The following is a 15,216-nucleotide window of genomic DNA, read 5'->3' on the forward strand; positions in this document are numbered from 1 at the left end:
ATGAAGCACAATCTTGATCATCGTGTTTCGCTAGTTATCCGAATTCAGTAGTAGTCGCACTTTACTACAGGATAAATTTCGTTAAGGTCGTCCAAAATCGGCTGTTGTGCCAGAAAACATCAATGTTGTATACCGTGAGATTAAGGCATACTTGGATATCAGCTCCACTCACATACATTCAATATTACATGAAAATTTGGCTGTCAAAATTATTTGGTCGCGTTGGATACCACATAAATTGACAATCGGTCAAAAAAAAGCTTGTGTCCATTTGTACAAAAAAATGCTGAAGAAATTCAATCACAGTTCTTCAAAAAAGACGTTTATGCGATTGTGACAAGTGACAAATCATGGATCTATGCATATGAACTTCATAATTAAACGACAATCATCTTATGGACCTTTTAAGACGCACCAAATCCAACAAAAGTTTTTCCAGCACGAAGTGATTCAAAGCAAGTTTTTTCGGAATGAATGGAAAGATCGCTTCGTTAGAGCAACGTGGAACGATCAATTTTGATTGGCACACCACATTTGCAGGAGTGTACGAAAAAATTCGAAAAAACTCCACCACTACAATTCGAGCTCTCACAAATCACTTCAAATAAAAACGTTTTCGAACAGTCAATATGTCGAATTGATGGGTCATCCACTGTACAGTTTGGCACCCAATAATTTTTCTTATTCCCGCGAGGTCAACGCTTTTCTATAACTGAAAGTGATATTTAACATTGTGAAATGTGACTCTAGTTATTACTTATGGTATATCTTTCAAAAAGTAGTAATAATATTGATGATACAATAAAGCAGAATCTCGGTTGATATAGCAAAATATCGGAGTATAGAAAAAACTACAAATTTATCTTGGGAAAGAAAAAGCTGAAGGTAACAGAGTTGCTCTTGCTTACACCTACAGAAGGGTCAGAAGTATATGGCATCGATTTTGCGGGTTATACATCAAATTATCTTCAAGGTTATTAAAGGAGTCGATGTAAAATCATTTATGGAAGTGCATGGCATTGATGAAGATAAGATGACGTAGCCAAAAACTCACATATATACACAGAGAAAACGATTTGGCGGATTAATACAACTGATATTTTTTTAAGGTGGTATCGTTGGCTATTACAGAAGATGTGAATTGAGCGGTTTAAGTTCACTTGACATTAGCGAAGTAATAAACGAATTGCTTATGTCTATCAGACCTTTAAATATAGTGAAGGGTCGATATTTTACGTTGCTGATAATGATGACTATACCATGCAGTACTCCAGAATGACATTATCATGAATAACTAAAAGTTTCGAAATAGTTCGATTGTTAAAAAAATTGATGGATCGTTAAATCACAAGCGGAAGTATATTTGAGTAACAAGCAGTGAAGATATTGAGAAAATTTGCCAGTGCAGTGGTGGGTGAGGCAAAAATGTTGTTAATTAGTCACATGAAAAAACAATACATATACAGACTTTAACAGATTAAAAAAGAATTTAATGAGGATCTAAAACTGAATAAACAACATACTTAATATATTACCAACTTAGAAAAGTCCTTATATTGATTAATAGCTCTGATTTATATACTTTTCACTTTGATTATGGATGATCGAGTTGATATTATAAAATAAATTGTTCGAGATTAGATAAAATGTTTTTCTGGGCTGTCTCAATTCAAACAAACTCTCTATGAGATTCCCACTACTTTTTATTGCCACTTCTCAATAATAAACGGAGCACTTTCAAGTATCTGCTAAAATTTTTTTGATACGTTCAATTTTCATTGTGTGGAAACATCACTTTTGCGTTAGAAGTGTTTAACAATTTAACGTGCTACGTATGAACAATTTAGGAACTGCAGAGTTCGATAATCTGAAATAACGATCAGTTGACTCTCACAGAATTTACCCAAACAATTAGAGCAAAGTTATCTACTTGAATAAACGGATTGTTACCGTGCTATTCAATACCTGGAATTAGTTAGAGTCTGAAGGGTTTGATGTCGTATAATTTGAATAATTGACTAATTATTGTCTAAAATGATGCCCTGAGCTTTGATTTGAAGCAATGATGTACCCTTTCTATATAGAATGAAGTTCTAGTCCGAAACTCCGGCTTATTTCATTATCCTCATACCCACTATGATTTAACAATTAGGTTATTCAAGAATATGGGGCCATTGTGAGAGCGTTATCGATCATAATACACCATGAAGGAGAGAATTAAGGAAAATCTCGATATTTTCCATCATCTATTCAACACTATACGGAATAAAATGAATGTGATTTACGAGGGGTGACAAAAAATACGATTAATTATTTCATTATAATGAAAGGAAATAAAAAGTATTGTAATTTTTTTAATTTATTCTATTTCTATCGGTAGGGTGAAATTAGAGATACTTTCTTTCACTTCATTTATTTGAATTTATTTGATTTATATTGATTTATTGATATTGATTTATATTTATTTGATTTATTTATTTGAACACCCGACAATACACTATCTTTATTTTGCTCTCCAATTATATTGCAATTCCTCTTAAGTTTAAGAAAACAATACCAAATCGTCGGCAAAAGCACATTCAGAGATTCCGACTACTTCCATTTTCCTATAACCTACTTATATTCGTTTCACTTTTCTTTTGACTTTTTCCAATAATTATCATTATGAATGCTCCTTTAGTCGCGGAATCTATGGATTGGTCATTTTTTTGCTAAACTGGTTCCTTGGTGCTTCTATATACTTTTGGTATTGTTTCTGAGTTCAAACTTCAAAGCTATTCATATGCACTCACAATATTTTCATCATTAGAATTTGCTATAAGTCGTCCAAAACTAAACCATTCCTTCCAAGTTATAAATGTAAGGATAAAATAATCCTTTTTTATTATCGTTTATTTGCACCCAATCACTAATACTTTCTCAATTTCGAGTGAACCTTTTTTGGTTAAATATATGCAATAAACCTGTTTTTAACTCATCTTTTTGGTTCTTCCAAGTTATGTATTGATGCCTACAATTGTCAAGAATTAATTCTGCTAAAATGAATTATTCCTACTTTTTTTCAATTCTTCTCAAACTGACTATTTTACTATAACCTTCAAATCTGCCACTTATTGACATACAACAACTCTTCATTGTCTTTATTTTGATTATTATGTATCAAAAATATATAGATATATGAAATATATTGACTCAATAAAACTATTATATAGTTTGAATCATAAAGCTTCAGATTATGGTCGCACAGTTTATTCAATTTACGAAAAGGATATTTCAATATATCGACACAATAATAAAAAATGGTTCGATGCACTTGCGTAACGAATTATTCTTCCATATTCAGTGTTACCAATTTCCTATTAATTTGAAATGCAATTTGAATAATTTAACGAAATATTTCAGCTTGGTGGATTTTTTCATGCAGAGTTATGTTCCAAATACATTTATTATATAGTAGCTCTCTATATTCACCAAGAGGAAATTGGAACCATGAAATGATTTGAGTGGAATAATTTAGCAAAGTAAATATCACAATAAATAGAAGGTTGACTTCTCTGAACCGATAAATGGGTGCGGTAATAAATGCAAAAGTAAGGTCACATTTGAAAGGTTGTTTTCAACTATAACGAGTATCACAACTAACAGAAAAAGGTACGATATCAAGTACAAAAATTAATATCTAAAATTATTATCATTATTAGAATATTATCATGGTTACTTGAACTTGTTTTTAGATCTATAATAATAAATTTTGTCATGAAAAATTATTCACGTTTGTACCTAATTTTGAAGTCTTCATTGAATACATCAAATGGGAGAATTTCTTCCTTAGACCGTATAATTACATGGACTGCTACTCCGCCTAATTTCCTCAGCCAATGGAAGTGACAAAACACTCATTAGGACTTTAGGACTAATGTCAACTAGTAAGGATTTTCGATTCGCTTTATTAGAAACGGAAATACAATTTTTCGAAAATAGATTCTAATTTACATATTCCTATTGTTTCTGCATCCTAATAAATCAAAAATCAATCCTCCTCATTTTTTGAATACAATATAAATAATTTATGATTCTTCCTGAAAATTCTAAATCTTTTTCGATTCTTACAAAAAAATCGAAAACAGTTCTCGAACAATAAAAGTTTGTTTCTCGATATTTTGGAGTCATTAGCAGAAGGAATATACAATCCTGTATCAGGATGGTTTTGACATTACTTTTAGCCACTTACTCAGCGAAAATAGCTGTTCATGTAACCATAGAGTGTAAGATCTTTTTCAATTAGTATTTCGCACGCCTCATGTATTCAGATAAGGTTTAACAAGTTTTAATCCATTCCTTTGTGTTAACCAAAGCTTCACTGCAATCTGATTCACAGCAGAATTGGAAGGTCGTCAAAACTATTTGTATTGGTAAGCTTCTACAGGTTGATTCCACAACTTGAATGAGTGGGTAGCGTATCTTTCTTCTCCTTAACTCGAATTTAATAATATAAAGGTAAATATATCTAAGAGCACTAAGTCTGAATCTCACGAAGAAATAAATAGCCAACAATTCGATACATCTAGTATAAAGAAAGAAAAAGATGAGAACAATATTTATTCAGTGTGAGTTACACTTTCTAGGTAGATGTACTATCTATCTATAAAGTTGGTATGTTAAGGTTCCGCCGGACTCTTGGATCTCAGACCAGATGATCCCGTGAATCAAGACAAAGATAGAAAATTGGCCAGTTTATTAACTTCAAGATAACTTCATGTTGAAAACGAATATCATGTGACAACTTGATTTACATGACTTATTCATCTGAAAGAACCTCTTGAACATTAGAAATATATAATGATAGTCAATCAATTGACTGATTATCTATTGTTGAATAATTTTTTCCATTCAAGAATTTCAACTTCTAGACTCAAATTGTACCATTCCAAGATCAAAAACGGTTCAACTGAAATATTGACTATCTAGATCATCGGAGTCGATCCTAACCATATCACCAACTTCTCTTGCACTAAATGTAGAATCGAATAATTTCACAACAAAGATGTCTCAAACTTTCACATAAAGGTCTCTGACCGTGTCATTTCTAGATTGAGCAGCTATCTTTCTGTTCTAATAATAATAATAATAATAATAATAATAATCCATCAAATGTATGTGAAAAGTCTTCTACTAAAGTGTCCACAATAAGACACGAATTTCAGCAAACCAAGTCCGTGGAAAATGTGAGATGAAATAGCCATAAACTCGCTGTTGGTCAGCAATTAAAAATGTTACTGACATAATTGATGTGAATGTTGAATTAACAACAAAGTTCAATTGACCTGATAGCTGGAGCGTACAAAGCATTTCAAGCGTCGTTAATACGCCAAACAGTTAAAAGTGACTATACTGAGAAATCATCTTGAACGATAAGACACATTTTCTCTTGAGTTGCTTATGCTCTAACAATGTCCAATCGCATTTTTTTCGAAATGAAGTTGTCCAAGCAGTTACCGTTATTGATGTTCACTATCATGAGATAGTAACAAAGTCTTTACAGCTAAAAATTGAGGACATTGAGCTGGATGATGTACAACTTTAGCATATGATGCCAACTTCTACATAACAACCGAAACAATAGCCGTTTTACTTGATCTATCGTCTTGTTATCTCACATCGTTAAAAATTTGCCGCAATGGTTATGCGATTTCACACACTTGTATTCCTTTTTTAGAGATGTTTCAAGGCAAAATTCTCATATCAATTAGCCAAGAACAATTTAAGAATTGAGTGATGAGATCAACATCCGTTAAAATTGAAATGGCATTTTTAGTAGCCTTCACTAATTTCGATGTTGCATACATCTGAATCATTTTACCAAAGTTATTCACAGTCAAGGATTCTAGGACTGAGAAAGCTCATCTTTCCATTGTTGGTGATTTCATTTGCTACAGCTTTCTCTTTCTCTCTTTTAGGATTCATTCAACTGATGCAAGAGGTGACGATTTAGAGAATCCAAAGAATGAGTTCTTCGCTCTAATCATAACTTTTTCACTTGACTCCGCATTAGCCATAATATGTACGCGATTCATCATTGTGATAGTGAGCTAATCTCTTGTTACCACTGGAATCTGTTCATTATAACAAATTTTTTTATTACTGATTTTATGATTTTTCTATCTTTTTTTCACTATACCTTCTTCATATGAGGACTCCAATATTTCTATTAACGTTCTTCTTCTGTATTTCTGTTCCTTAAAATCCAGTGGTCTTAGGATGATTTTAGTTATCCTATTTACATTTTTTGTCAACTTAACTTAAACAATTTTCGCCATAGTAAGGATTTTTGTTAAATAAATCGTTATTATTTTTCTATATATAGATTCATCCTTCTTATTTACTATGCTTTTCAATAGGTTTTTATTCGTTATGTACATCATATTTTTCCTTCTCATCTATTGCTTATCAGTATCTCCAGGCATTTAAATTTTGGTACTTCTCCGATATTTTCATTTAATGTATCTCATATTCTGTCCTGTTCTCCCAAATCTCATGATTCCACATTGGAAAAGATAACTAACGCAACTGATTGAAGTATCAGACCTTTAAAAAATGATGCTTTTTGAAGAAGGACATATATACACAGAGAAAACGATTTGGCGGATTAATACAACTGATATATTTTCAAGGTGGTATCGTTGGCTATTACAGAAGAAGTGAATTGAGCGGTTTAAGTTCACTTGACATTAGCGAAGTAATAAACGAATTGCTTATGTCTATCAGACCTTTAAATATAGTGAAGGGTCGATATTTTACGTTGCTGATAATGATGACTATACCATGCAGTACTCCAGAATGACATTATCATGAATAACTAAAAGTTTCGAAATAGTTCGATTGTTAAAAAAATTGATGGATCGTTAAATCACAAGCGGAAGTATATTTGAGTAACAAGCAGTGAAGATATTGAGAAAATTTGCCAGTGCAGTGGTGGGTGAGGCAAAAATGTTGTTAATTAGTCACATGAAAAAACAGTACATATACAGATTTTAACAGATTAAAAAAGAATTTAGTGAGGATCTAAAACTGGAAACTATTGACCCAAAATGAAATAAACAACATACTTAATATATTACCAACTTAGAAAAGTTCTTATATTGATTAGTAGCTCTGATTTATATACTTTTCACTTTGATTATTGATGATCGAGTTGATATTATAAAATAGTTTCTTAAAAATAAATTGTTCGAGATTAGATAAAATGTTTTTCTGGGCTGTCTCAATTCAAACAAACTCTCTATGAGATTCCCACTACTTTTTATTGCCACACTATGCGATATTTTCATTTAATGTATCTCATATTCTGTCCTGTTCTCCCAAATCTCATGATTCCACATTGGAAAAGATAACTAACGCAACTGATTGAAGTATCAACCTTTAAAAAATGATGCTTTTTGAAGAAGGACTTATCGGTGTAGAAAAATTTCTAGATAATAAAGAATGTTTTCTACGATCAAAGAATGAGGTAACGTGTTATATCAGCCGCTAAATAAAAGAATACTACTCTGATATTTTTAGGATTTTGTGATTAAATATTAAAGGGAAAAGTGAACTCCATTAAAAATATACATTTTGCGGTATAAACGGCCTCATAGTTTTCTACTGTCAATTTAGAAAATCCATTTTTTCACAGCTACAAGTAATTATAAACCTAAATTTCAACTCGATAGCTTCTCAAGATGGAAGTTATTGATGGAGGGACAAAAAAGCGATCTTATATGGCTACCATTTTATCCTTATGAGATACGGAATATTATACAATTCTCGATTGTTCTGGATAAGAAAATATTTGTTCCATTCCTCAAAAATGTTAGTGGAAATTAGAAAGACTTTCTGATATTGAGATAGACGGGTAATAATTCTGTTACTCAATAAAGTTAGATTGGCTTCTGCTGCTACCTCAACTTTTATACATATAGTTTGAGTACTAACTTGCGAAATATGCAATTTACGGCGGAACTGAATGCAATTTTATGATATTACGTAACTATATCATAGTTCAAAGCCTTAAACAGAACTTTTTCAACAAGCAAAAGTTTGTTATCGAATATGTAACTCATTTCAGTTACCGAAGCAACAAAAAGTAGAAATTTGTCGTTGAACAATATCGAAGTTAATATTTCCATTATTATTGCTTTCCATGTACAGAAATAGTTGTAGTTGTTTCTCATAACATATCAAACACCTACGCTTTTTATAAAACATGTTCATTGTTAATTTCTCCAATTCAATTTCATATAAGTAGACCTCCAAAACATGGACTGAATCCTAGGATCGAAACAGAAGAAATTGAATAATACAGAAGAATAATAATATCCACATACTTTTGTAATAAGTATTTTCAATGGAACTTTTCTTATTTGCCATAATTGACGCATTAGTAACTAACAAAGTTAATCATTTAAATTGAATAGAGGGGCCTATATTCCTCAACGAGACGTAATTTTCTGCAAACATCTCCCATTAGGTATTGAACGACTTCAATATATATTTCACGTCTTTTTTCTAGAAATTATGTGCCGTAATTGTGACTTGTCATCTTCCATCATACACTTTTCGAGATAAAAGTGTCAAAAATGTCCGATTCTAGGATCCACCAGGTAAATTAGGATGTTATTTTGTTTTAATACAAAAGGTATGTTATTTTGAAGTAGCCAATTTTGACACTTACATAAAAAAACGCTAAGTCCGGCCAAAATATTATATCATTTCTTGCGTACATAATCAATAAATTTAGTGACGTCGATGTTAATATACCTTTCAGAATCTAAAACTTTCTTACTCGACCCATAACGATTTGGATATCCCTCTTGTCTAAATCGCATATCAGACCAGAAATTTATCAGCGAATTTTGCTTTTCCTCCATATTATATATTTTCAGGGCATTATTCTATATTGTGTATATAAAACTCATCGTTTCCTTTAATTTCTGTGAAGTGTGAAGTATTTTTAATATCCTATAACAATGATTCTCTCATTCGCAAAATGTATACGCCTTAATTGACCACGGCATCTTTTATGTGATGTGTTGATTTAGGACCCAAAGGATCTGTTGTGTCTCCATTTCTTGCTGATACCTAAGAACCTAGTGTTTACAGCTGATCCATTATTTTTCATCAATATTTCATACGCACTCAGATGTAGTGCTTTGGAGTTTCGTAGTGTTTCACACTTCGAGAGAATGTGGATAGAGGTTTCGTCCTCTGTGTAACAAAATCTGCAAGCTGCATTATCTACTAGGTCTAGCATATCCAGGTGTTTGTTGAGGTGACTGTGCCCCGATAGAACTCCTGTTGTATTTGTAAATTGTTCTTACTTAAGTTGATACATTCAGCAGATCTACTCATAGTTTCCCAGAATAGTCTTTGCCTGTCTCAGCCCTTGTAGGTTGTCCCAATAATTGGTTTGACAGCATCTTGATTGCCGTGGTAATCGGTTCAGGATACATTCGGAGCAATTTCAAATTTTCCGGTATTTTTGACTATTTTTGAGGAGATTCAGATTTGGTAATCTTTTTTCAAATGGCTATTGCTTTTCGTCCACTAAACAGATGAATAAAATAACTTAATCGTCCAAATAACTTTAACTCACCCAACCTAGTTTATGAATATAGTTTACAGGGATTAACATAGTAAACAAAAACTAAATACTGTTGTGAATGGAAGATAATACTCAGCAAACAGTAAATAAATAATTGGGCTAATTAAATTATGAATATTTATTTTTCATTTTTCCTCTCTCTACAATCAGTGTACATCCAAAAAAAAATTTCAAATTCTCTTGCTGCCAGAAGTATTGACTAGGTCAATTAACAATCTGTAAACATTTTCGTCATAAGTGATTGCGAAAATTTTGATCCTTCAAAACCTTCTTCAAGCCACGACCACCGACAAGATGGTATGAAAGCTGGTCTTCATCATCCCAGCTGCAGCTAGGCAAGTATTGAAGCAAACTCAGGACCATGTCCTAGCGTACGATGGAGAAGAAAGAAGAAGAAGACTAACTCCGAAATCTTAAGCACTTTTTCAGATGTTTGAGAAGTACATCCACTACTATCCAACTACCATGGGAATTTTCAGATTGAGCATTAAAAAACTTATTGTTCTCTCTTTTAAAGGCGTATGCTTTGTTTGACAAATGCGTTTCAAGACTATTAGGCCTCATAGCATCATTGCCTAATACTTCAAAGTAAATAACATGGAAATAGAATCGTATATGTAATCATTATTTAATTTAACTATAACAGCACTGGATTGAACACTCACATAATACAACACCAGCAAACTCGGGAATCGCGGAAAGATCTGAACGGCTGTCGCTGGTCAATGGAATATGACAATGGTGAAATCGTGGAGGGGAAACAGCGAAAATTATATGGTACTCTCGGCTTCTGTTTCGTGTCAGAGCTCTTGCACTGTTAAAATGAAAATTCTTTAACGTAAATTTAGTTTTAATAAATTGTTTAATCACATTTTTACGTTTTTCACTAAATGAGAAATATGTAACTAGTATCGCGCCCCTTCTAATTCCTCCTACATCAACCTAAAGAATTCAAAAGCTATCAGTTTCAACTTTCTGTAACTGTTTTTCAATCAAAAATAGAAGTCAGTTGATTTTCATGTTTTATGTATGTATTAAAGAGTTATTTATGAAAATCATAGTGCAAAGAAATGTGAAAATTAAATTATATGATTCTAAGGAAGTTATCAACTGCCACCCTATTTTTCATGGTGTAAAATTTGATCGTTAACCGGGCGTTACATACGTGGGGTTTAATAAATTGCGGAAAAGTCTTTGAAAAAGAAACAAAATGTAAAGCTATGCGCGTATCTGTCCCTGTAGCTTTCCAAATATATATCCTCCCTCTCTTTTGGGTCTAAAGTTAGTACTTGGTTGGAACGCTCTGGGTTGTATTAAACCCCACCTATGTACTCGTGTAACTGATGCCGTAAAGTATTATTTTTTTATTTATTTTGAACTCTACGCACTGAAGTGGAGTATTCATCATAAAGTAAGTTTAAAGAAGTTACTTTAGTCACGTGGTAACTTTTTTTATTTAAGTTATTTTATACAGATCATGTCTTACGAGGGGAAACTGAAAAGACTCCTGTCACTATAAGCTGAGTCAAAAACTGATGATGACGTAGTGAGTTCAGGAAGCGAAAATAATATTGATTTGGTTTCTGAAAGTGAACCCAACTCCAGTACCGATTCTAAGCAGGATATAACAATGGAAGATCAAATTCCTAAAAATGACCCAGACAAAGAAACATCAAAAGGTGAAACTCGAAGTGATTTGGAAAATAAGAATGTTAGCCTTCTTCGAAAAAACATGTATGTTGGAAAAGATGGAACCAAGTGGAATGAATAACCTGAAAATGGACGTCTACGAACAAGAACATATAACATTATTACTCTTTTGCCTGGTGTTAAACAAATTGCGAAAGATGAAGACTTCTTTTCGATAATGAGATGACATAGTGCGTGTTACTAATATGAGAATTGAAGAATAATGTTGTAGATGTGGTCGATGAACTACCGTCAACTTACAATTTTCATGAAATTCACGTAGATGATCACTTACAATAGTTTCCTCTTTACTGAAAACTATTAATGCTCTTGTGATATACAGAGAAAACAATCATGATTACAAACTTTTAAGAAGGACACATTAATTATAGGAAGGATACCCTGAAATATTCGTCAGAAAATTGAAAAAATAACGTTGAAGTTCCACCGGCCAAGGTTTCAAAGTTTATAGGGAAGGTCTTCGGTATGCCCAAGAAGTCGATATCGCAAAACCAAATACTCCTGTGGACGCTGCCACTCATTATTAAGCATGGAGCTGCATGCAGTGCTGAGGTGTGAAATTGTGTTAATTCAGATAAGGAGGAATGACTTGCATGCAACTCTCAAATATATTTAAGAATTTCTTTTTTGCTCTCTTGTTGTTAGACTTTTGTTTTCCAAACATTTTACGGCTAGAATCTTTTATCTTTGTTTGACTGATTTTTATTTAAAAAGTGTAAGCATGACAAAATAGTCATGGTTCTTTTATTGAGTTTTTTTTTAAATAAATTTTTGATGAAGTATTTTTTTGTTATTTTGTTTTCCAGATAATGGCTTGAAAATGAAAGTATAAAATATTGGGAAATTTGAAGTCAAAGGAAATGTTAAAATTAGGAAAATGGGGTTTCACGGATCCCATATATGTACTGGTGTAAGAATTTTCCACCTATATATAACTAATTTTGATGAATATTTAGAAAATTCTGTTAAAAATTGGGAGGGATGAATATTTTCGGGAATTTCTATCGAAGTAGGATATCCTGAAATATTAAAATATTAATACTGTTTCAAAATCGAATTTTCTTTCTTACTATATTTCAAATGTTCGAGTAGTCCATTAATTATGAGGTTGCCGGAAGTGAATTCCATTGTTGAACAGCTAAAGATTTAGTAAATAGCTTTTCATTACTTTTCAAGTAACAAATTAAAATCTTTCAGTGATTCTTCCTACATTATAGATTACTTTTCATTTTTTCTATTTCGGTTTTCTGATACAGCGTGTTATCATAGTTTTTCAAACTACCATTTATTTAGTTTGGGAAAAATGTTAGATAACCACCCTTTGTTACGAAATCAATATGTTAGATATATCTAACCCATATATTTGACCTGAAAACTAACCCAAGGGATTGTTGGCCAAGTTATCAATTTCCGTTACCTAATACTCCATCATAATAAAGAACTTTATTGTTGATTTGATTTATGTCTTCATTAAGTGCAGTTTCCGAACATCGACGGAGCTCTTTATTGTTGATAATAAATTATGGGAAATACCTGTAATGACCATTTACCAATGACATTTGATAGTCGCCACTGGTTTGATAACATATATAAAAGCATCTGCAAAACATAAACTACAACCTCGTATTGACAGAAACGAAATTAGTCCGTATACATATATCACGTGACTAAGCTTGAAACGAGCCATAATAAATCAAATAGTTCCGGTCGGATCACTTTCACAATTCGAACATAAAATCTACAGATAATGTTTGGGGAAAACTCGAGTGCACCGAGAATGGCAATTTGTTTAAATATATGGTCGATTCGCCCGTCGAATTTCAAGATCTTTTCTATCCACAAGAAACAATTACCTTGTTTGTTCCGTTGAAATAGTGGGTCCTATGGAGGATAATAAAATTTTATACTCTTTTGAGAAGATTAATTTCATACTCGTATATTCAATACGACTATTGTTGGTGATACCACATCGCTATTCCTTTATTCTACTTTTTATTATATAGTACAAAGCTACTTCACGATATTACGACTATTATTATTATTAAGAATAAAGAGAATCGGTCGCTCCTAATTCCATGGGTAAAATTTTTGTAGTTCTCACAAATCCAAGAAGCACCCAGTCATTGGTGGCTTGGAAGCAAGGCTCTCCTATTTGATTATTTCCTTGTATTTCAGTATGTTGATAAGAGCTTGGAAGTTACTTAGGATGTGTAACGAAGTGAAGATCATCCGGATCAGCAACTCTTCTTGTAATGTATCTGTAATAACCGACGTCAACGTACTCTTTAATTAGGTACCAAAATCTTTTCCGCTGCCCATTTCAAGAGGATGCTCCTTCATTTCTCATAGCTTAAGATGTTACATCGTCCGCTAGTAGAACAGTAATTGAGTGACTTCAAGAATAGCCAGGTTATCGGCAATTTCAATGCCACCGGGTCTTTTGAATTCAGGGATTTAGTGCAGCTCTACCCTCATTTTGCCAGCCAGATCATTGCGAGTTTTGAATTTCTTCAGAAACATCAATTCGATAGTTATATATTGCAATGCAAATTAGTGCCTCTGAACTCTTTGTGCAGATGTACACACTAATGTTATTAATGATACAAGCTATCCCGTAGTGGGTTCTAGAGGGAAAATCCGTTTTTCACCATTCACATTTATATACTCTTCAAAGCTACGGACAAACCCAAAGGTGCATTAGTTAATTAAAGTTTGAGGAAGAGTAGTAATATCTACCTCAGTCTTCCTGAAGGACTGAGGCTGAATCTGATGACTTGCCGTAGCACCTATATGCCGTGAGCCCCGTGCATCTTCCTCCCAGATTGGATTTGCTATTTGCACTCCTTGATGTGTCGCTGTTTCAACCCTTATAGAATCGGGTTGTATTTCCTATCCCTCTTGTAGTATATTGTAAAATCCTAGAACTGAAACTCTTTTTTTGCACCTAGCGTCTACTACTGCAGGAGCTTTTTTTAGTAATTTCTAGTAGGACGTTGCGAAAGGCTTCATGAATAAAAAGGAAGCTGCAAATATAGAAATTGACAATAGATTAAAAGGGAGCTGCAAATATATAAACAAAGTAGTATAAAAAAGTAGGTAGGTACAACTGGAAATTTCTGTGAGAAAAGAAACAAGAATAAATTGTTAGCTATGGCTATTAAGGAATTCGATACAATTGTAGTTTACTATCAGCTGCCGAATAAATCAACGATTACGAGGTCTCGCTATTACATGACGAGATTGGTTACGAAAAGGGTTTTATTATAAAAATTATTCTACATTCCAGTACTCTCCTTCAATTTACCCTCCCTTCACCACACACCTTCCCATAAGTTTTTTCCATTGATCGTTGCAATGCTGGAAGTCTTTTTTGGTGAGGGCTTTTAGGAGTTTTGTCGTTTTTTGCTTCACCGCTTCCATCGACTCAAATCGCTTCCCTTTCAAAACAGATCTTTTTATCAACTTTCTAACCTTTCAAGGAAGTCTGAGTAGACCCGTTGACGTAAGAGCTTTTGTTCATGAGTCAGATTTTTTGGTACCAACTTCGCACAGACTTTTATCATGTGTAATTCCTCGTCTAAAATGTTTCTAACCGTTTCTTTATCGGCGTTTACAGCCTCGGCAATCATCAGGATGGTCATTCGACGATCTGTACACAAAATTTGGTTGATTTTGGTCACTGTTTCCGGAATTGAAACAGTCATAGGGTGACCTGGGCGCTGTTCATCTTCAGTGCTCTGTCGTCGGCCCACACTAAAGCGCTTACACCACTCAAAATCACGCACACGTGATACAGGATTGTCTCCATCGGCCTATAGCAACAATTTATTGCACTAAGTAAGAGTTTTTTTCCAATTTAATGA

At 33.0% G+C, this 15,216-nt stretch overlaps 1 protein-coding gene across 4 annotated transcripts in view; it reads right to left on the minus strand.

Moving 5' to 3' along the window:
* LOC130440785 (mucin-2) overlaps positions 1 to 15,216 on the minus strand; it is a 572,992-nt gene that overhangs the window by 383,239 nt on the left and 174,537 nt on the right. The window lies entirely within an intron of this gene.

This window comes from Diorhabda sublineata, chromosome 2 (assembly GCF_026230105.1).
Source record: "Diorhabda sublineata isolate icDioSubl1.1 chromosome 2, icDioSubl1.1, whole genome shotgun sequence".
NCBI lineage: Eukaryota > Metazoa > Arthropoda > Insecta > Coleoptera > Chrysomelidae > Diorhabda > Diorhabda sublineata.